At 40.3% G+C, this 21,972-nt stretch overlaps 1 protein-coding gene across 1 annotated transcript in view; it reads right to left on the bottom strand.

Moving 5' to 3' along the window:
• OTUD7A (OTU deubiquitinase 7A) overlaps positions 1-21,972 on the bottom strand; it is a 404,670-nt gene that overhangs the window by 183,985 nt on the left and 198,713 nt on the right. The window contains exon 2 of the mRNA XM_005221993.5: positions 20,334-20,461. The gene's annotated coding sequence lies outside the window, so the exon portion shown is untranslated. The remainder of the gene's footprint in view (positions 1-20,333; positions 20,462-21,972) is intronic.

Below are 21,972 nucleotides of genomic sequence, written 5' to 3'. Positions count from 1 at the left end.
GAGCTCATTCAAAATTGATAGAGAAATAAAAAGTTTTACAGACAAGCAAAAGTTAAGAGTATTTAGCACCACCAAAGCAACTTTACAACAAATGCTAAACAGATTTCTATAGGCAGGAAACACAAGAGAAGGAAAAGACCTACAAAAGCAAATGCAGAACAATTAAGAAAATGTCAGTAGGAATGTATATATAATAATTACGTTAAATGTAAATGGATTAAACACTTCAACCAAAAGACTCAGAGTTGCTGAATGGATACAAAAACAAGCCTATATATATGCTGTCTACAAGAGCCCCACTTCAGACCTAGAGACACATACAGATTGAAAGTAAGAGGATGGGAAAAGATTCTCTATGCAAATGGAAATCAAAAGGAAGCCAGAGCAGCAATTCTCATATTAGACAAAATAGACCTTAAAGAATATTACATGAGATAAAGAAGAACGCTACATAATGATCAAGGGATCAATTCAAGAAGAGATGAAAATTGTGAATATTTATGCTCCCAACATAGAAGCACCTCAATACATAAGGCAAACACTAACAGACATAAAAGGGGAAATAGACAGTAACACAATAATAGTAGGGGACTTTAACACCCTACTTACACCAATGCACGGATCATTAAAACAGAAAATTTATAAGCAAACATAGCCTTAAATGACACATTAGACCAGATGAACCCAACTGATATCTTCAAGACATCCCATCCAAATACCAAAGAATATACTTCCCAAGCACCCCACTCCAGTACTTTTGCTTGGAAAATCCCATGGACGGAGAAGCCTGGTGGGCTGCAGTCCATGGGGTCGCTAGAGTCGGACACGACTGAGCAACTTCACTTTCACTTTTCACTTTCATGCATTGGAGAAGGAAATGGCAACCCACTCCAGTGTTCTTGCCTGGAGAATCCCAGGGATGGGGGAGCCTGGTGGGCTGCCGTCTATGGGGTCGCACGGAGTTGGACACGACTGAAGCGACTTAGCAGCAGTAGCAGCAGCATACTTCCCAAGTATACACAGAACATTGTCAGGATAGATCACATCTTGGGTCACAAATCAAACCTTGGTAAATTTAAGAAAGTTGAAATCCTATAAAGCATCTTTTCTGACCACAACACGATCAGACTAAATATAAATTATAAAAAAACTGTAAAAAATACATACACATGGAGATTAAACATTATTTTTTTAATTTTTTTATTATTATTTTTTTTACTTTACAATATTGTATTGGTTTTGCCATACATCAACATGCATCTGCCATGGGTGTACAGTGTTCCCCATCCTGAACCCCCCTCCCACCTCCCTCCCCACACCATCCCTCTGGGTCATCCCAGTGCACCAGCCCCAAGCTTCCTGTATCCTTCATTGAACCTGGACTGGCGATTCATTTCTTGTATGATATTATACATGTTTTAATGCCATTCTCCCAAATCATCCTCCTGCCCCACACAGTCCAAAAGACTGTTCTATACATTTGTGTCTCTTTTGCTGTCTTGCATACAGGGTTGTCGTTACCATCTTTCTAAATTCCATATATATGCGTTAGTATACTGTATTGGTATTTTTCTTTCTGGCTTACTTCACTCTGTATAATAGGCTCCAGTTTCATCCACCTCATTAGAACTGATTCAAATGTATTCTTCTTAATGGCTGAGTAATACTCCATTGTGTATATGTACCACAGCTTTCTTATCCATTCATCTGCTGATGGACATCTAGGTTGCTTCCATGTCCTGGCTATTATAAACAGTGCTGTGATGAACATTGGGGTACACGTGTCTCTTTCAATTCTGGTTTCCTCGGTGTGTATGCCCAGCAGTGGGATTGCTGGGTCGTATGGCAGTTCTATTTCCAGTTTTTTAAGGAATCTCCACACTGTTCTCCATAGTGGCTGCACTAGTTTGCATTCCCACCAACAGTGTAAGAGGGTTCCCTTTTCTCCACACCCTCTCCAGCATTTATTGCTTGTAGACTTTTGGATCGCAGCCATTCTGACTGGCGTAAAATGGTACCTCATTGTGGTTTTGATTTGCATTTCTCTGATAATGAGTAATGTTGAGCATCTTTTCATGGGTTTGTTAGCCATCTGTATGTCTTCTTTGGAGAAATGTCTATTTAGTTCTTTGGCCCATTTATTGATTGGGTCGCTTATTTTTCTGGAATTGAGCTGCAGGAGTTGCTTGTATATTTTTGAGATTAGTTGTTTGTCAGTTGCTTCATTTGCTATTATTTTTCTCCCATTCTGAAGGCTGTCTTTTCACCTTGCTTATACATCATGAGAAATGCTGGACTGGAAGAAACACAAACTGGAATCAAGATTGCCGGGAGAAATATCAATAACCTCAGATATGCAGATGAATCCACCCTTATGGCAGAAAGTGAAGAGGAACTCAAAAGCCTCTTGATGAAAGTGAAATAAGAGAGTGAAAAAGTTGGCTTAAAGCTCAACGTTCAGAAAACAAAGATCATGGCATCCGGTCCCATCACTTCATGGGAAATAGACGGGGAAACAGTGGAAACAGTGTCAGACTTTATTTTTTTGGGCTCCAAAATCACTGCAGATGGTGACTGCAGCCATGAAATTAAAAGACGCTTACTCCTTGGAAGGAAAGTTATGACCAACCAACTAGATAGCATGTTCAAAAGCAGAGACATTACTTTGCCAACAAAGGTCCGTCTAGTCAAGGCTATGGTTTTTCCTGTGGTCATGTATGGATGTGAGAGTTGGACTGTGAAGAAGGCTGAGTGCCGAATTGATGCTTTTGACCTGTGGTGTTGGAGAAGACTCTTGAGAGTCCCTTGGACTGCAAGGAGATCCAACCAGTCCATTCTGAAGGAGATCAACCCTGGGATTTCTTTGGAAGGAATGATGCTAAAGCTGAAACTCCAGTACTTTGGCCACCTCATGCGAAGAGTTGACTCATTGGCAAAGACTCTGATGCTGGGAGGAATTGGGGGCAGGAGGAGAAGGGGACGCCAGAGGATGAGATGGCTGGATGGCATCACTGACTCGATGAACGTGAGTCTCAGTGAACTCCGGGAGTTGGTGATGGACAGGGAGGCCTGGCGTGCTGTGATGCATGGGGTCGCGAAGAGTCGAACACGACTGAGCGGCTGATCTGATCTGATCTGATCTGATAGCTTCTTTTGTTGTGCAGAAGCTTTTAATTTTAATTAGATCCCATTTGTTTATTTTTTCTTTTATTTCCAATATTCTGGGAGGTGGGTCATAGAGGATCCTGCTGTGATGTATGTCGGAGAGTGTTTTGCCTATATTCTCCTTTAGGAGTTTTATAGTTCCTGGTCTTATGTTTAGATCTTTAATCCATTTTGAGTTTATTTTTGTGTATGGTGTTATAAAGTGTTCTAGTTTCATTCTTTTACAGGTGGTTGACCAGTTTTCCCAGCACCACTTGTTAAAGAGATTGTCTTTTCTCCATTGTATATTCTTGCCTCCTTTGTCAAAGATAAGGTGTTTATAGGTGCACGGGTTTATCTCTGGGCTTTCTATTTTGTTCCATTGATCTATATTTCTGTCTTTGTGCCAGTACCATACTGTCTTGATGACTGTGGCTTTGTAGTAGAGCCTGAAGTCAGGCAGGTTGATTCCTCCAGTTCCATTCTTCTTTCTCAAGATAGCTTTGGCTATTCGAGGTGTTTTGTTTTTCCATACAAATTGTGAAATTATTTGTTCTAGCTCTGAAAAATACTGTTGGTAGCTTGATAGGGATTGCACTGAATCTATAGATTGCTTTGGGTAGTATACTCATTTTCACCATATTGATTCTTCCAATCCATGACATGGTATATTTCTCCATCTATTAGTGTCCTCTTTGATTTCTTTCACCAGTGTTTTATAGTTTTCTATATATAGGTCTTTAGTTTCTTTAGGTAGATATATTCCTAAGTATTTTATTCTTTTCATTGCAATGGTGAATGGAATTGTTTCCTTAATTTCTCTATTTTCTCATTATTAGTGTATAGGAGTGCAAGGGATTTCTGTGTGTTGATTTTATATCCTGCAACTTTACTATATTCATTGATTAGCTCTAGTAATTTTCTGGTGGAGTCTTTAGGGTTTTCTATGTAGAGGATCATGTCATCTGCAAACAGTGAGAGTTTTACTTCTTCTTTTCCAATTTGGATTCCTTTTACTTCCTTTTCTGCTCTGATTGCTGTGGCCAAAACTTCCAAAACTATGTTGAATAGTAGTGGTGAGAGTGGGCACCCTTGTCTTGTTCCTGACTTTAGGGGAAATGCTTTCAATTTTTCACCTTTGAGGATAATGTTTGCTGTGGGTTTGTCATATATAGCTTTTATTATGTTGAGGTATGTTCCTTCTATTTCTGCTTTCTGGAGAGTTTTTATCATAAATGGATGTTGAATTTTATCAAAGGCTTTCTCTGCATCTATTGAGATAATCATATGGCTTTTATTTTTCAATTTGTTTATGTGGTGTATTACATTGATTTATTTGTGGATATTGAAGAATCCTTGCATCCCTGGGATAAAGCCCACTTGGTCATGGTGTATGATCTTTTTAATGTGTTGTTGGATTCTGATTGCTAGAATTTTGTTAAGGATTTTTGCATCTATGTTCATCAGTGATATTGGCCTGTAGTTTTCTTTTTTTGTGGCATCTTTGTCAGGTTTTGATATTAGGGTGATGGTGGCTTCATAGAATGAGTTTGAAAGTTTACCTTCCTCTGAAATTTTCTGGAAGAGTTTGAGTAGGATAGGTGTCAGCTCTTCTCTAAATTTTTGGGAGAATTCAGCTGTGAAGCCGTCTGGACCTAGGCTTTTATTTGCTGGAAGATTTCTGATTACAGTTTCAATTTCCATGCTTGTGATGGGTCTGTTAAGATTTTCTATTTCTTCCTGGTTCAGTTTTGGAAAGTTGTACTTTTCTAAGAATTTGTCCATTTTATTGGCATATAATTGCTGATAGTAGTCTCTTATGATCCTTTGTATTTCTGTGTTGTCTGTTGTGATCTCTCCATTTTCATTTCTAATTTTATTGATTTGATTTTTCTCCCTTTGTTTCTTGATAAGTCTGGCTAATGGTTTGTCAATTTTATTTATCCTTTCAAAGAACCAGCTTTTGGCTTTGCTGATTTTTTCTATGGTCTCTTTTGTTTCTTTTGCATTTATTTCTGGCCTAATTTTTAAGATTTCTTTCCTTCTACTAACCCTGGGGTTCTTCATTTCTTCCTTTTCTAGTTGCTTTAGGTGTAGAGTTAGGTTATTTATTTGACTCTCTTCTTATTTCTTGAGGTATGCCTGTATTGCTATGAACTTTCCCCTTAGCACTGCTTTTACAGTGTCCCATAGGTTTGGGGTTGTTGTGTTTTCATTTTCATTTGTTTCTATGCATATTTTGATTTCTTTTTTGATTTCTTCTGTGATTTGTTGGTTATTAAGCAGCATGTTGTTCAGCCTCCATATGTTGGAATTTTTAATATTTTTTTCTCCTGTAATTGAGATCTAATCTTACTGCATTGTGGTCAGAAAAGATGCTTGGAATGATTTCCATTTTTTTTGAATTTACCAAGGCTAGATTTATGGCCCAGGATGTGATCTATCCTGGAGAAGGTTCCATGTGTGCTTGAGAAAAAAGTGAAATTCATTGTTTTCGGGTGAAATGTCCTATAGATATCAATTAGGTCTAACTGGTCTATTGTATCATTTAAAGTTTGTGTTTCCTTGTTAATTTTCTGTTTAGTTGATCTATCGATAGGTGTGAGTGGGGTATTAAAGTCTCCCACTATTATTGTGTTATTGTTAATTTCTCCTTTCATACTTGTTAGCATTTGTCTTATATACTGCGGTGCTCCCGTGTTGGGTGCATATATATTTATAATTGTTATATCTTCTTCTTGGATTGACCCTTTGATCATTATGTAGTGTCCTTCTTTGTCTCTTTTTACAGCCTTTGTTTTAAAGTCTATTTTATCTGATATGAGTATTGCTACTCCTGCTTTCTTTTGATCTCTATTTGCATGGAATATCTTTTTCCAGCCCTTCACTTTCAGTCTGTATGTGTCCCCTCTTTTGAGGTGGTTCTCTTGTAGACAGCATATGTAGGGGTCTTGTTTTTGTATCCATTCAGCCAGTCTTTGTCTTTTGGTTGGGGCATTCAACCCATTTATGTTTAAGGTAATTATTGATAAGTATGATCTCGTTGCCATTTACTTTATTGTTTTGGGTTCGAATTTATACACCATTTTTGTGTTTCCTGTCTAGAGAATATCCTTTAGCATTTGTTGGAGAGCTGGTTTGGTGGTGCTTAATTCTCTCAGCTTTTGCTTGTCTGTAAAGCTTTTGATTTCTCCTTCATATTTGAATGAGATCCTTGCTGGGTACAGTAATCTGGGCTGTAGGTTATTTTCTTTCATCACTTTAAGTATGTCTTGCCATTCCCTCCGGGCCTGAAGAGTTTCTATTGAAAGATCAGCTGTTATCCTTATGGGAATCAAGATTAAACATTATGATTCTAGATAACCAACAGGTTACTGAAGAAATCAAAGGGGAAATTAAAAAATACCTAGAAACAAATGATAATGAAAACACAACTCAAAACCTATGGGATGCAGCAAAAGCAGTTCTAAGAGGGAAGTTTATAGTAATGCAATTCTACCTCAAGAAATAAGAAAAACATCAAATAGACAACCTAAACTTGGGGCTCCCCTGGTGCCTCAGATGGTAAAAGAATCTGTGTACAAAGGAAAAAGATCAATGAAAAAGAAGTGAAAGAAACAATAGCAGAGATCATAAAACTAAAAGTGGTTCTTTGAGAAGATAAACAAAATTGACAAAACACTCGCCAGACTCATCAAGAAAAAAGGGAAAAGACTCAAACCAACAAAATTAGATTGAAAAAAGGAGGGGGTTACAACAGACAATGCAGAAATACAAAGATCATACGTGACTATTATGAGCAACTATAAGCCAATTAAACAGACAACCTGGAAGAAATGGACAAATTCTTAGAAAAGTTCAACCTTCAAGACTGAAACAAGAAGAAACAGAATTATGAACAAGCCAGTCACAGGCACTGAAATAAAAACTGTGACCAAAAATCTCCCAAGAAACAAAAGCCTAGGGACAGATGGTTTCACAGGTGAATTCTATCAAACATTTAGAGAAGAGCTAATGCCTGTCCTTTTCAAACTCATCCAAACAATTTCAGAGGAAGGAACATTTCCAAACTCATTCTATGAGGCCACCATCACTGTGATACCAAAACCAAAGACATCACAAAAAATAAAATTTGAAGCCAATATCACTTATGAACATAGATACAAAAATCCTCAACAAAATTTTAGCAAACAGAATCCAACAACTTATTGAAAGGATCATATGCCACGATCAAGTCAGGTTTATCCAAGAGATTTAAGGATTCTTCAGTATATGCAAATCAATCAATATGATACATGTGTTAACAAATTAAAAGATAAAAATCATATGATAATCTCAATAGATGTAGAAAAAGCTTTTCATAAAATTCAGTACCCATTTATGATAAAACTCTTCAGAAAACAGGCACAAAAGGAACCTATCTCAACAAAATGAAGGCCATATATATTAAACATTATTCTCAATGGTGAAAAACTGAAAGCATATCCTGCAAAACAGGAACGAGACAAGAGTGCCCACTCTCACCACTATTATTCAACAGTTCTGAAAGTCCTAGCCATGGCAATCAGAGGAAATAAAAGGAATCCAGATTGGAAAAAAAAGAAAGGAATCCATATTGGAAAAGAAACTCTTACTGTTTGCAGATAACATGACTATACACAGAAAACCCTAAAGATCCTATCAGAAAATTACTAGAACTAATAAGTGAATTTAGTAAAGTTGTAGGATACAAAATCAAAACACAAAAATCCCTTGCCTTCCTATACACTAATGATGAAAAATCAGAAAGAGAAATTAAGCAATCAATCCCATTCACCACTGCAACAAAAAGAATAAAATACCTAGGAATGAACCTACTTAAGGAGACAAAAGAACTGTTTACAGAAAATTACAAGATATTGATGAAAGAAATCAAAGACAACATAAAGAGATGAAGAGATAATACCAGGTTCTTGGATTTAAAGAATCAATATTGTGAAAATGACTATACTACTACCCAAAGCAATCTACAGATTCAATGCTGCTGCTGCTGTTAAGTCATGTCAGTTGTGTCCGACTCTGTGCGACCCCATAGACGGCAGCCCACCAGGCTCCCCCATCCCTGGGATTCTCCAGGCAAGAACACTGGAGTGGGTTGCCATTTCCTTTTCCAATGCAAGAAAGTGAAAAGTGAAAGTGAAGTCGCTCAGTCATGTCTGACTCTTAGTGACCCCATGGACTGCAGCCCACCAGGCTCCTCCATCCATGGAATTTTCCAGGCAAGAGTACTGGAGTGGGTGGCCAGTGCCTTCTCCAACAGATTCAATGCAATCCCTATCAAATTTCCAGTAGCATTTTTCAGAGAACTATAGCAAAAAATTTAACAATTTGTATGAAAATACAAAAGACCCCAGATAGCCAAAGCAAACTTGAGAAAGAGAAATGGAGAGCCAAAGGAATCAACCTTCTTGACTTCAGACTGTACTACAAAGCTACAGTCATGAAGATAGTATGGCTGGCGCAAAAATAGAAATATAGACCAATGGTACAAGATAGCAAGCTCAGAGATAAACCCACGCACCTATGGGTACCTCATCTTTGACAGAAGAGGGAAGAATATACAATGGAGAAAAAACTGTCTCTTTAGTAAGTGGTGCTGGGAAAACTGGACAGCTATGTGTAAAATAAGGAATTTGAGCATTTCTTAACACCATACATAAAGATAAACTCAAAATGAATTAAAGACCCAAATGTAAGACCAGAAACTATAAAACACTTAGAGGAAAACATATACAGAACACTCCTTGACATAAATCATAGCAAGATCCTCCATGACCCATCTTCTACAGTAATGGAAATAAAAACAAAAACAAATGTGGGAACTAATTAAACTTAAAAGCTTTTGCACAGCAAAGGAAGCCATAAACAAGATGAAAAGACAATCCTCAGAATGGGAGAGAATAACTTTAAATGAAGCAACTGCCCAAAGATTAATCTTTAAAATATAGTATCTCATTGAAGCTCAATATCAGAAAAACAAAGAACCCAATCAAAAAATGTGTTTTCATGTGTTTATTAGCATTCTGTGTGTCTTCTGTGGAGAAATACCATCAAAATCACAATGAGGTATCATCTCACGCAGGTCAGAATGGCCATCATCAAAAAGTCTAGAAACAATAAATTCTGGAAAGGGTATGAAGAAAAGGAATCTCTCTTACACTGTTAGTGGGAATGCAAACTGATACAGCCACTATGGAGAACAGTAAAGAGATTCCTTAAAAAACTAGGAATAAAACTACCACATGGCCCAGCAATTCTACTACTGGGCATATACTCTAATGAAACCAGAATTGAAAAAGACTCATGTACCCCAATGTTCAATGCAGCACTATTTACAATAGCTAGAACATGGAAGCAACCTAGATGTCCATTGACAGATGAATGGATAAAGAATCTGTGGTACATATATACAATGGAATATTACTCAGCCACAAGAAGGAACACATTTGAGTCAGTTCTAATGAGGTGGACAAACCTAGAGCCTATTATATAGAGTGAAGTGAGTCAGAGGAATATAAATATCATATACTGATGCTGGGAGGGATTGGGGGCAGGAGGAGAAGGGGACGACAGAGGATGAGGTGGCTGGATAGAATCATCAACTCGATGTACATGAGTTTGGGTGAGCTCCGGGAGTTGGTCATGGACAGGTGTGCTGCGATTCATGGGGTTGCAAAGAGTTGGACACAACTGAGCGACTGAACTGAACTGATATGAATGCATATATATGGAATCTAGAAAGATGGCACTGATAATTTTCAGGGCAGCAATGGAGAAACAGACATAGAGAACCAACTTATGGACACAGGGGGAGGGGAGGAGGGAGAGAGTGAGACGTATGGAGAGAGTAACATGGAAACTTACAATACCATATGTAAAATAGATAGCCAATGGAAATTTACTGTATGACTCAGGGAACTCAAACAGGGGCTCTGTAACAATCTAGAGGGGTCGGATGGGGAGGGAGATGGGAGGGAGGTTCAGGAGGGAGGGGACATAGTGCACCTGTGGCTGATTATTGTGGATGTTTGACAGAAAACAACAAAATTCTGTAAAGCAATTATCCTTCAGTTAAAAAATAAATAATTTTTTTTTAAAAGTCAGACACAACTTAGCAACTACACCACTACCACCACAGGTGATTCATGTTGATGTATGGCAGAAACTAAAACAATATTGTAAAGCAATTATCCTCCAATTAAAAATAAATTAATTACATTTAAAAATTATTTGGAAAAATCAGCCCTGATGGGTTGAAATGGGTTATTTTTTCCACCACTAGGGGGAGTATATGGGGTTTGTGGTGAGGTCAGTGGAGAGCATTTTGTTCAGTATCTAAGTTTTTTAAATGTAATTCTGCCTCTTGGTATCTTTCATAGAGTCAGGCATGCTCAAGTGCACAAGGATGTTCTTTGCAGCACAGCTGGAAATATCCAAAACAACTGTTTGTCAAAGAGGAATGTCTGCATTACCTATGGCACCAGGACATGACCTGTCCCTGAGGTGTCAATATGAACATTTCTCTAAGGCATATGAGAATATCCATGTAGTACAGAATAATTAAAACTATTGAAAGGGAAAAGAATCTCATTTGTAGGACAATGTCTAAAAAGCCACAGCCTTCCTTTTAATTTTACTTCTGGCTTTCAGAGCTCTGCTTTGTGCTCAAATGATACAATCTACTTGAAGTATTATTTTCTGCAGAAGCTATTCAATTAGATAAGAAATGACAGGTGGGCTCAAGTCTGAAAACTGAAGGGAACAAGAGAAAGGAAAGGCTCAGTTGGTAAGGCAGTGACGGAAGTTGGAGAAGCAAAGGAGAAAGGCCAGACTGATGAGACCTGGGTGCTGCCATCCTCTGTAAGAATGACCTCTGGATGGTCACTAAAGCCCCTTCAATCTTTTCCTCATCTATACAAGGGGGGAATATACCATATCTTTCTTAGAATTTTGTTAAGATTAATTAAACTTAAGTTAAACTATATCCCTCCCTCCCTTCTCTATTTCTACCTACCTGCCAACCTGACTACTTACCTATCTCTCTACTTTTCAATCTCTTCCCTTTTCTATTTGGCTTTGTGTCTATCTGATTATACGCTTAGCTATCTCACTATCAGTTCAGTTCAGTTCAGTTCAGTTCAGTCGCTCAGTCGTGTCTGACTCTTTGCGACCCCGTGAATCGCAGCATGCCAGGCCTCCCTGTCCATCACCAACTCCTGGCGTTCACTCAGACTCAGGTCCATCGAGTCAGTGATGCCATCCAGCCATCTCATCCTCTGTCGTCTCCTTCTCCTCCTGCCCCCAATCCCTCCCAGCATCAGAGTCTTTGCCAATGAGTCAACTCTTCGCATGAGGTGGCCAAAGTACTGGAGTTTCAGCTTCAGCATCCTTCCTTCCAAAGAAATCCCAGGGCTGATCTCCTTCAGAATGGACTGGTTGCATCTCCTTGCAGTCCAAGGGACTCTCAAGAGTCTTCTCCAACACCACAATTCAAAAGCATCAATTCTTCGGTGCTCATTTCTTCACAATCCAACTTTCACATTCATACGTCACCACAGGAAAAACCATAGCCTTGACTAGATGGACCTTTGTTGGCAAAGTAATATCTTTGCTTTTCAATATGCTATCTAGGTTGGTCATAACTTTCCTTCCAAGGAGTAAGCGTCTTTTAATTTCATGGCTGCAGTCACCATCTGCAGTGATTTTGGAGCCCCCCAAAAATAAAGTCTGACACTGTTTCCACTGTTTCCCCATCTATTTCCCATGAAGTGATGGGATCGGATGCCATGATTTTCATTTTCTGAATGTTGAGCTTTAAGCCAACTTTTTCACTCTCCACTTTCACCTTCATCAAGAGGCTTTTGAATTCCTCTTCACTTTCTGCCATAAGAGTGGTGTCATCTGCATATCTGAGGTTATTGATATTTCTCCCGGCAATCTTGATTCCAGCTTGTGCTTCTTCCAGTCCAGCGTTTCTCATGATGTACTCTGCATATAAGGTAAATAAGCAGGGTGACAATATACAGCCTTGATGTACTCCTTTTCCTATTTGGAACCAGTCTGTTGTTCCATGTCTAGTTCTAACTGTTGCTTCCTGACCTGCATATAGGTTTCTCAAGAGGCAGGTCAGGTGGTCTGGTATTCTCAACTCTTTCAGAATTTTACACAGTTTATTGTGATCCACAAAGTCAAAGGCTTTGGCATAGTCAATAAAGCAGAAATAGATGCTTTTCTGGAACTCTCTTGCTTTTTCCATGATCCAGTGGATGTTGGCAATTTTGTCTCTGGTTCCTCTGCCTTTTCTAAAACCAGCTTGAACAACTGGAAGTTCACGGTTCACATATTGCTGAAGCCTGGCTTGGAGAATTTTGAGCATTATTTTACTGGCGTGTGAGATGAGTGCAATTGTGTGGTAGTTTGAGCATTCTTTGGCATTGCCTTTCTTTGGAATTGGAATAAAAACTGCCCTTTTCCAGTCCTGTGGCCACTGCTGAGTTTTCCAAATTTGCTGGCATATTGAGTGCAGCACTTTTACAGCATCATCTTTCAGGATTTGAAATAGCTCAACTGGAATTCCATCACCTCCACTAGCTTTGTTCGTAGTGATGCTTTCTAAGGCCCACTTGACTTCACATTCCAGGATGTCTGGCTCTAGGTCAGTGATCACACCATCGTGATTATCTGGGTCATGAAGATTTTTTTTGTATAGTTCTTCTGTGTATTCTTGCCATCTCTTCTTAATATCTTCTGCTTCTGTTAGGTCCATACCATTTCTGTCCTTTATTGAGCCCAACTTTGCATGAAATGTTCCTTTGGTATCTCTGATTTTCTTGAAGAGATCTCTAGTCTTTCCCATTCTGTTGTTTTCCTCTATTTCTTTGCATTGATCACTGAAGAAGGCTTTTTTATCTCTTCTTGCTATTCTTTGGAACTCTGCATTCAGATGTTTATATCTTTCCTTTTCTCCTTTGCTTTTTGCTTCTCTTCTTTTCACAGCTATTTGTAAGGCCTCCCCAGACAGCCATTTTGCTTTTTTGCATTTCTTTTCCATGGGGATGGTCTTGATCCCTGTCTCCTGTACAATGTCACGAACCTCATTCCATAGTTCATCAGGCACTCTATCTATCAGATCTAGACCCTTAAATCTATTTCTCACTTCCACTGTATAATCATAAGGGATTTGATTTAGGTCATACCTGAATGGTCTAGTGGTTTTCCTTACTTTCTTCAATTTCAGTCTGAATTTGGCAATAAGGAGTTCATGGTCTGAGCCACAGTCAGCTCCTGGTCTTGTTTTTGCTGACTGTATAGAGCTTCTCCATCTTTGGTTGCAAAGAATATAATCAATCTGATTTCGGTGTTGACCATAGGCATGGAGGAGAGAATTAACGGGGCTGAGGAAGTGATCTTTCATCTGCAGAAGAACTAAGAATTTTGCAAGTAAAGAGGTAGAGAGCTGATCTCCACATGAATATGAGGGGTGGGTGGGAAGTACGAACAGGGCCAAACAGGTGGAGCAGGATGTGTATAGACCTGAAGATCAACAAAGCAAGGACATATTCCTGAAACAAAATTGCAGGGAGCTCACAAAAATCAGACAAAAGAGACCAACCATGACCTAAATAAATGAAGAGACGTACCACTAGCATGGATTGCAAGATACAGTGCAGTTAAGCAGTCAATTACCCTCAAATAATCTACAAATTAAATACAATCCCATTCGACATCTAAGCAGGATTCTTTGTAGACATGGACAAGTGGATTCTAAAACTTACACGGAAAGATGAAGGAACCAGATTTTTGAAACAATTTTGAAAAAAGAAAAACAGCTGGAGGATTCATGCTGCTTAAAAATGCATTATAAACCTACTGTGGGCAAGACAGTGTGGTATTTGGGAGAGGATAGATACACAGATCAATGGAACAGAAAACAGCTGAGATTTTGACAAAGGTACCGAGGCAATTGATGGGAAAAGGACAGACTTTTCAAACAGTGAGCCTAGAACGAATTGATAGTCATATGCAAAAGCAAAGAGACAAAAACACCTCAATCTAGACCTCACACCACATATAAAAATGAACTCTACTTGGATTACAGACCATGTGTGCATGTGTATTGAGGTGTTCACGTGTGACTTTGTGCACATGTGTAGGCGTCTATGTGTGTGAGCTTCTGTGTGTCCGTATATGAGTATGTGTACTTGTGTTTATGTTGGATGTGGATGCATATATATGCGTGTGTGCATAAGCATGTATGCATCCTTGCATAACTGTGTGTCTGTGTGTTTGTGTGTGTGTGTGTGCATGTTAAAGAGGTCGGGAAAGCTATCTAGGGGATATTTAGACAGAAGTTCCAGTGAGCTAGATATTTACACTTGGAAGTTTCCAGCATACTTACAAGAAGTGAAACAAAGGGAGTAGATGTGATAGCTCTTTTCCATTAAAAAATAATTAAATTTCACAAGCAAAGGAGAATTTCAGCTTTTATGCTAGAACAGGCTATTATAAAATTCAGTTTTATCTAAGTATCTATCTCTCCAAACAGAAGAAGCCAGTTTACCTAAATGAAGGAACAAACAAATAAAAAAGAAAAAGACATCTACAGACTGCATCATCCTGGATGGCTCTGTATATTTTATAATAGCTGACAGTGAGATGGGTAGATTTTTAAGAACCCAATCAGTTCCTATACTTACCTGACAACTTTATGACCTGAATGTGTTAATCTACTAATTGTATTCTTTGGATATCTGAGTTTCAAGCTTTAATCACTAGGAACACTTATACTGAAATACAAATGTACCAGGCCTGCAAATAAACTGGGACAATCAATTTCGTTCCTGGCTCTCACTGCTTCCCTTTGAAATGAGGAGAGTAGCTCCTGTTTTACATGGATCTGGAGGTGATTACACAACACAGTGCCTCGCCCACAGTGGGTACCAAAAATAGGTTATATATGATTATTACTGTTGTAATTATCTATTCATTTAGTTGCAAATATATTCTTAAACTAATAACTTTAGACACCTAATAAGACCCTCTGGAGTACCATTCTTTCAGAAGATTTGCTTTTATGTCATATCAAAAGAACTTATCTTATACAGGCCTTCCCTGGTGGCAGTAGAGAATCCGCCTGCCAATGTAGGAGACATGGATTCAAACCCTGGGCTGGGAAGAGCCCATGGAGAATGAAAAATGGCCCACTCTAGTATTCTTCCCTGAGAAATCCCATGGACAGAAGGGGCCTAGCGGGCTACAGTCCACTGGGTCACAAAAGAGTCAGTCAAGACTTATTAACTAAACAACAACAACAATATATATACTTTTTTAGATTCTTCTCCCTTATAGGTTGTTGTAAGATACTGAGTATTGCTCCCTCTGCTATATAGCAGTCCTTGTTGTTTATCTATTTTATATGTGTGTGTGTGTGTGTGTTAGTCACTCAGTCGTGTCCGACTCTTTGCAACTCCATGGACTGTAGCCCGCCAAGCTCCTCTGTCCATGGAATTCTCCAGGCAAGAATACTGGAGTGGGTTGCTGTTTCCTCCTCCAGGGGATTTTCCCCACCCAGGGATCGAACCCAGGTCTCCTGCATTGCGGGCAGATTCTTTACTGCTGAAACACCTGGGAAGCCCTCTATTTTATATATATGTTGATAACTGTGTGTATATGCTAATTCCAATGTATATGCTAATTCCAAACTCCTAACTTATTCCCCACCACCTTTCCCCTTTGGTAACCGTACGTTTGTTTCTGTGTCTGTGGTTCTACTTCTGTTTTGTAAATAAAACATATTAATAATTTTTAAAAGGTTGGTTCACAAAAGGTGATGCACACAAAGTTAAAGTTTATGGGATCAGCTGTCTGAGTTAAGAAAGAAATGACACTTTTAAGCAGAATATATAAGTACAACTCCCCTGAGGAAAGAATGGTGAAGCCAATATCACTCAAACACTTAAGTGCTGGCTCAAGATCAAGTAAGAAGCTTTGCAGCTTTGGAGAGCATCAAGTTTGAGGTAGTTGATTTCAACCTTTTTTTTTTTTGCTCAGAGTCCAACCCCCTGGGGAACCACTGACTCCTTGGGCAGCTGGGGAGTCAGGGCCACCCAGCTAGAAAGTGGGAGTGAGCACTTGACCCCGAGACCCCAGAACCTCAGAGCCCAAGAGGTGATGTTTCACATGGAAGGAAGCACAGCCTGCCTGCCCAGCATCCCCACCCCACTGCCCCAGAGTTTGGCACCAATGGGCAGAACCAGGTCCCCCAGGGGGAGCTCAGGCCCCTGGCTCTGATACCTTCCTCATGACCTGATGTGTCACCTAGTCTGGGGCAGCATGGGCCCATTCTTCCTGGGGAAGTGTGGGTGTGTGTGACACAGACAAATACAGCACCCTGATCACACCTGCCCCAGAAAAACGTGAGCTCCTGGGATCCAGGGAAGCAGCTGCAGGAGAAGACTGAGGCCCTTCCTGTCAGGCACAAGGAAGCAGGAAAAGGGAGCAGAAGAGAGGGACTCAGGGTTCTGGCCCAGGGTTGCCGGGGAGGGCCCCTGCGAGGCCCAGGGCCTGCCAACCTCGGGGACGGGGCTTCTCCAAGAGGGGCTTCTCTGAGCCTTCAAGATGCCTCAAGGCCATCCTTAAGCATGCTGGTTTGGAGCACACCTCTCAAAACTAGGTAACTCAGGTTTTCAAGGGGGCAGAAATTCCTCATGGTGCATACTAGGAAATGAAAAAAAAAAAAAGGCCGTCCTGATATTTCTACCCACATGTTCAAATGAAACTCAAGTAATCAACAAAGATTTCCAGTATAGCACAGGGAACTATATTCAATATCTTGTAATAACCTATAATGAAAGGGAATGTAAAAAAATATATATATGTATAAATGAATCATTGTTCTGTACACCTGAAACTAACACAGTATTGTAAATAAATCAATATGTATCAAAAAACAAACAAACCCAAGTGCTCTCTTCTGTGTCTCTGCAGAAGCAGAGATCCCATTTTCAACTTGGCTCCACCCATCCCATCAAGTTGATGTCAGACCTACAACCTAGTTCTTTCCCCAGGGAACTCATCCCAAAGGCACACAGAGACAGGCAGAGGGTCCCCAGCTCATAAACTGCTAAGAAGGAGGAAACCAGAAGGAGGAGGTGGGAAACTTCAGGGGAACTTTGGGTTGGGGATGCCAGCTGGGCTGGCTATCGCCCCAGAAAGCAGGAGAACAGGGGACACCACAGAGCCATCCTGCAAGCTCTGTCTGACAAGCAGGAAGCACACTGGCTGCAGCCACAGGCATCCTTTATCACACCAGCCCTCATCTGCTTTTAAGAATCGCAGGGAAGTTTGCCAAGGGGGAGGCTGGAGTTAGCACATGCAAGCTTTTATAAACAACAAGGTCCTACTTTATAGCACAGAAAAATATATTCAATATCTTATGATACACTGTAATGGAACAGAATATAAAAAAGAATGCATATACATGTATAACTGAGTCACTTTGCTGTACAGCAGTAATTAACACAACATTGTAAATCAACTACACTTCAATAGAAAAAAAGAAAGCACTGTGGGGAAGAAAATGAGACACGTAAAATGTACAGAGGAAGTGTTTTGAAGATAATCTAGTAGCTACAAGTACTCTCCAGAAGCAATCTAATCCATGTCCACATGTAGCTTGTAAATCACATGTATATTCACAATACTATTCCTTGGTAAAATTTCTAAAACATTCTTAAGGAAGATTCCTCAGCCAGAAAATAAAACCATAGGGACTGAATAAAACCACAGTGACTAAATCGAAACAGAAAGAAATCTAATAACCTTCAGACAAGAAGTCCAATTAGTTATCTGTGACTGAAAGGCAGACAGAGAGCAGGCCAGGGAGGTCCAGGCCTGCAGCAGGGTGGAAGGGAGTGTGACTGTGAGAGTGAGGAGTAACCAGAACAGGGGGTGGAGTCACCTCATGGGGACACTGTTCGCTGGTGGATGCTTCCTGCCATGAGTTTGCTTCTCTACGCAACCTTCTAAGTGTAGGGACTTACGATTATGAGCACTCAGACTAGAGCTCTGCCCTGTCATTAACGTTCATCAGCCTTTTGGCCAAAGGTCTGAATCAGCTTTCATGGGTTACAAACGAACTCAGGGTTGGAGCAGCACTCACTGGGCACTCAACCATCCTTCCTGCCTCTGTAATCATACCCAGTGAGTGCCACCCATGGCTCCAGCCCCAATGGACACCTCTCGCAGGACTTACTCCTGTCTCCAGTGTTAAACACTAGGGCACTGAGGGTTGTGAAGTGAAGCATTTACCCAGGTCGTCTGGTCAGCATGTGACAGAGACAAGGGGCACACCTATACAGTTTGATTTCAGAGTCCTTCTCTTGACTAGCCAGATACTCCCTTGTGTGATATCACAGATGTGGAAAAAGTGAAAAAGGGGGGACTATGTTACAGGGAAGGAAGTCTGACGCGCAGATTGAATGATTGGTGAAAAATCATAATACGACCAGCAATGGGTGCTAAATCACTGGTGAAAATTATCTGGGAAAGAGAATATTCCTATGATCTCAAACCTCACCCCACAGATTACTTACTAATTAGAAGAAATAAATAAGGTAACATCATAAAGGAGAGCTCTGGCAGAAATCACCTTGGCCAGCTGAACTTGTCACTACCAATACTAGGTCATGATGATGTAAATGCGAGGCAAATACACGAGATGTCTACCTGCAGCTAAGGATGAAGAACAGTCAGACAACTCCTGCGAGATACCCTACAAAACGAAAGGCTTAGATTCTTTTTTTCTTTTTTTTTGCTCAGATTCTTTACAAATATGTGAACATTGCAAAAGACAAAAACAAAAACAGAGCTGTCCCTAGGACAGCAAGATTAAACCAGTCAATCCTAAAGGAAATCAACCATGAATATTCACTTGGGGGGGCTGATGCTGAAGCTAAAGTTCCAATACTTTGGCCATCTGATATGAAGAGCCTACTCAAGGGAAAAGACTCAAGATGTTTGGAAAGACTGAAGGCAGGAGAAGGGGGCGACAGAGGATGAGATGGTTGGATGGCATCACCGACAATAGGTATGAGTTTGAGCAAACTTCGAGAGATGGTGAAGGACAGGGAAGCCTGGCGTGTTGCAGTCCATGGGGTCGCAAAGAGTTGGGCACAACTTAGTGACTAACAACAAAGAGATATAACTGATTCAGTGAATGACATTTAACTGAATACTAAATAAGGGAAGACAGTTATAAAGGATATTTGGGGGGCAACCAGGGGTATTTGAATTGGAACTATATATCGGAAAACATTGCTTTATCAGTGTTGAATTCCATGGTGATAATGGTATTATAGGACAGTTTTGAAGAAGACAGCCTATGAATTTAAGAGATATATGCAAAGTATGTCATGATGTCTGCAACTTATGTACAAATGATTCAGAGAAAAAACTGAACACGCATCCATAACACACACACATCCATCTTCACAATCTCTCCGTGTATGTATGTATCTGAGTGTGTACTTGGGTAAACATCTAGTAAATCTGAGTGAAGAACACGGGTGTTCATTGCCCCCTTTTTCCATTTTCCTAAGAGTTTGGAGTTTATCAAAAGGAAAAGGAGGCAAAAAAGTAAATGAAGAGATTTGTTTGAAGAGTCATAAGGTAAAAGAATTGCTACTCTAATATCAACTAGATAAAAATTCTATTTCTGGACAAGCACTAAGAAAAACATTAAAAATAAAAGCAATTAATATGTTAATATGAGACTTTAGTCTTTTGCTTAAGTTATTCTTCTAATATTTTAAAAATCAATCATGATAACTACAGATGGCAACAGAGTGGCTTAATAAATTCTGCACTAGTATAAATCAAATTACCTCCTTGTTATTCACTACAGCCACGTTCTTTAGAAGGGTGATGTTTACTATTCTAAACACAAATCTTAATGCAACATGAAATGCATTTTATAATTTCCTCTCAATGGACTTCAGCAGATAAATTAATGCACTCTCATTCCCTGGCTTTAAACCTGATTTTCAGGTCATCTGTTCCCAGGACCACAACAAGCTCTCCTGTTGGAAATGTTGATTGCACTTGCCCCACCCCAGCATAGTCATGACAGACCCCATGAACATGGAACTCACTTTTCAGACACTGCAGTTCACTGGAGGTGGGTGGCAGTCAGGCACCCGGGGCAACGCGGCACTGCCTCTGCTGGAAATGGGCCATTGTTGTCCCAGTGGATGGCGTGAGACCACAGCCCCTGAGAACTCTGGAAAAGACAATAATGAAAGAAAACATTTACATCTCATTAGAAGTAAGAATTTAAAACTTTTTTATATTTCAAATTTTAAAATGATTTAAAATATTTGGTATGGTATGAACTTGAAATGGTCTTTAAAGATTGTTTAAATAAGCTTTATTGACAAATAGGTTACATATAATAAAATACATGCATTTTAAGTACATGAAAGCATGAAAGTGAAAGTCATTCAGTCGTGTCTGACTCTTTGTGACTGTAAGTCCATGGAGTTCTCCAGGCCAGAATACTGGAGTGAGTAGCCCTTTCCTTCTCCAGGAGATCTTTCCAACCCAGGGATCGAACCTAGGTCTCCTGCATTGCAGGCGGATTCTTTACCAGCTGAGCCACAAGGGGGTCTCCTGCATTACAGGTGGACCAACTGAGCTATCTTTTTCAACTGAGCTATCAGGGAAGCCCTTTAAGGAAATAGATTTCAACAAAATGTATACACCTGTGTAACCACCACTGTAATCAAGATACAGAGTTTGACCTTGAAATGGTCTTGACAGTGAACTCCATGCCCCTGCATCTCCCTGCCTCACACATCATCCCACCTTTTAATTTTTAAATAAATGAAGGCATTGAGAGTTAGGTCAGGATAAAAGGAAAAGTCTTCTGAGTGAGTGTCAACTCAAGGAAGTGACTGTGAGGTCAGAGTCATGAGAAGTTCATGGGCTATGCTGATGCTCCAGGATAGGTGCACAGAGAGGCTCACAGACAGAAGCTGAACTTCTGACATCCCATGAGAACCTCAGGTGGCACAGACCACAGGGAATCACAAAGTTAGAAAGCTGTTCATCATCATCCTTGCCAGGGTATGGTGTGGTCCTCAGGAAATTCAAGAGGTCAGGCTGATGACCACTCCTTGTTCCTGGTGGGGTGTACCAGGCCAGGAGGTCAGACTGTCACCAATAGGATCTTGAGTCAGGAGGGTTCCTGTGGACCAACCTTAGTCCAGGTGAGTGCAGGGTGCATCCCAGCAGTGGGGGGGTGGGGTGGGCAAATATCACGAGTAGCATGTTGACTCCTGAAATCTACTTGCTTATCTGTGATGTGAGCTTTTCTTGCAGGCATCAGACCTCCAGGATGCTCATAAGCTAGGAGGGCCATGACTGCACAGGTGAGGGGAAGGAGCTGGGTCACGCCCTATACATAGTACCAGGACCCCGCTCTCCTCCATGTTAACACACAGGTTCTGGGTGAAGTCTGAGGACCTCTCCTGCATCCAGAGACTGCCTCTCAGGGGGTGCACCCACAGCCTGGGGATGGCCAGTCTGGTCCCTGTAGATCCTGAGCGCCCTGGGGCTCCAGAACCCAGGCTGGTTTCCCCTTTGACCTCTTACATCCACATAGGTAAATCACATATCCTCATAAACCTAACTGAATTTTTAAATAGACATGCAGTTCAGTTCAGTTCAGTCGCTCAGTCATGTCCAACTCCTTGTGACCCCATGAATCACAGCAGGCCAGGTCTCCCTGTG

The sequence above is a fragment of the Bos taurus genome, chromosome 21 (genome assembly GCF_002263795.3).
Source record: "Bos taurus isolate L1 Dominette 01449 registration number 42190680 breed Hereford chromosome 21, ARS-UCD2.0, whole genome shotgun sequence".
In the NCBI taxonomy this organism is placed as follows: domain Eukaryota; kingdom Metazoa; phylum Chordata; class Mammalia; order Artiodactyla; family Bovidae; genus Bos; species Bos taurus.
The sequence above is the reverse complement of the archived record's forward strand: the minus strand, read 5'-3'. Positions and strand labels throughout refer to the sequence as shown.